This window comes from Lactuca saligna, chromosome 3 (genome assembly GCF_052625555.1).
Source record: "Lactuca saligna cultivar CGN05327 chromosome 3, ASM5262555v1, whole genome shotgun sequence".
In the NCBI taxonomy this organism is placed as follows: domain Eukaryota; kingdom Viridiplantae; phylum Streptophyta; class Magnoliopsida; order Asterales; family Asteraceae; genus Lactuca; species Lactuca saligna.
This window is the reverse complement of record NC_136419.1, coordinates 64902209-64904225: the sequence shown is the minus strand read 5'-3', so window position 1 is coordinate 64904225 and position 2017 is coordinate 64902209. Positions and strand designations below refer to the sequence as shown.

Sequence of the window (2017 nt, the reverse complement as noted above, 5' to 3'; positions counted from 1 at the left end):
ATTTCAGCAACATTTTCGTTCTCGAGTTTTGGCTTCTTCGACTCTGGATCGGACTATTGTGGCCCCTCTTCTAGTGTCTATAAAAACTCAGAGATTGCCTATCCTTCAGTATCAATGGCGATGATGTGAGATTGAACTTTCTTTTCGGGAAATTGTGAGGATAAATTGTTGTTCACCAAAGTAGCGAGTTGATTAACTTGGACTTCTAAATTATGAATTGACGCTTCATGATTTCTTAATGAGGCTTGCTGGTCAATCATAATTTTGTGTTGTTCCTTCATCATATTCATGTGTTCCTTTAGCACTGCATCAGTATCATCGTGCCTTTTCTCGGATGGTTCCATAAATCGGGTCAAAATATTTTTCAAGTCTACTTTCTTCTCGGGTGATGGTTTCTCTTTTTGATAGAAGCCTCGGCCTGTCTGCTTAAATTTCTCCTCCTTTTGCTTCTTGTACTCTTCGTAAGGCAACCACTCTTTCTTTGGTTTTCTCCAGTCTTCATCGTATTTATCTCCACTTGAATAGCAAACTTGAGCTTTCTTGTTCTCATATTCATCCATTTTGCAATCTTTTGTCAAATGTGGGCCACCACATCTCTCGCAACCAACTCGAATTGCATGAATTAATTGGTCTATTTGGGTCAATCTCCTATCCATAGTGTTCAGCATTGCCATCATGGCAGCCATTGCGTCAGAATGTGCACCCGCAAGTCCTTTCACACTTTCATTCCTTGGATTGTGATATTCATGAGAATGCTTCACAAATTCTTCAACCAATTCCTTGACTTGGCCCGGATATGGACACTTCTTGTTGAATGTTAAGGTCATGTTGAGGACCATTCCTTAACAACCCTTTATAACGCTCTCATGCTTCGTAAAGTGACTCACCCGGGTTTTGCTCAAAATTAGCTATTGCCTTCTTGAGTTTAGCTATCTTGGATGGTGGACATAATTGGTCGAGAAAATGCTCATGCATTTGAGCCCAGGTAATGATTGTACTAGGTGGAAGTGCTTTTAATCAATCCTTTGCAGCTCCTTTAAAGGTAACGGGAAGCATCCTTAGCAAAACGGTATTTCTGTTAACATTCGGGACATTGAAGTAATCAACAATGTAATTCACTTCATCGAAATTTTTGAACGCATCCTCATGATCTTTTACATAGAATGGGATATCCTTTAGTACAGAAAGGATATGTCCTTTTAGCTAAAATGTGTCAGTGGCAGGAATAACGGATTGTACTAAGCCTGGACCAACATCATCTCAAATTCTCTTTCCGTAAGCTCCCATGGACATTTCTTCAATATTCGCCATCTCGTTCCTTGGCTCGTTTTCGGTTTCAATTGTATGTTCTTCAAATTCAGGCTCGGTATCGTTTTTGGGTTCAATTGAAGGCCATAATGGCCTTTAAATAGGGCTCAGGCCCTGAGATTTAGGGTTTCACTTTACAGTGCGGACTCGCCGAGTCCACGCATCGACTCGTCGAGTCCGGTCATTAATCCGGATAAGAATTCGCGATCCTACTCGGCGAGTCTGAGCGTCTACTCGTAGAGTCCCTTCATTAAACTCAAAATAGATAATTAAAATAAGATACCTGGGAATCCAGATGTTACAATTCTCCCCCACTAGAATCAGACTTCGCCCTCGAAGTCTCATTCTACAAACGGCTCTAGGTGTAGCTTCCGCATCTCTGCTTCCGGCTCCCAAGTCAGCTCAGACCCTTTTCGATTTTGCTACTGAACCTGAACTAGTGGCACTTCCTTGTTTCTTAAAACCTTGATCTTTCGATCCACCACCGCGACTGGCCTCTCACATTAATTCAGGCTCGCATCCACCTGAATATCTTCCAATGGTACTATCGCCGACTCGTCGGCTATACACTTCCTCAATTGGGACACGTGGAAGGTATCATAGATCTGGCTCAACTCCGCAGGTAGCTCTAAGCGATACGCTACCCTGCCCACTTTAGCGATCACCCTGAACGGACCAATATACTAGGGCCCCAACTTGCCCCTCTTCT

The 2017-nt window shown here is 42.7% G+C and overlaps 1 non-coding gene across 1 annotated transcript; it reads left to right on the top strand.

Annotated features, from left to right (window-relative positions):
* Positions 1–820: 820 nt before the first annotated feature.
* On the top strand, positions 821–927 carry LOC145038130 (small nucleolar RNA R71). The gene has a single exon (XR_013679196.1). It is a non-coding gene; the product is annotated as a small nucleolar RNA R71 (small nucleolar RNA).
* Positions 928–2017: the final 1090 nt, after the last annotated feature.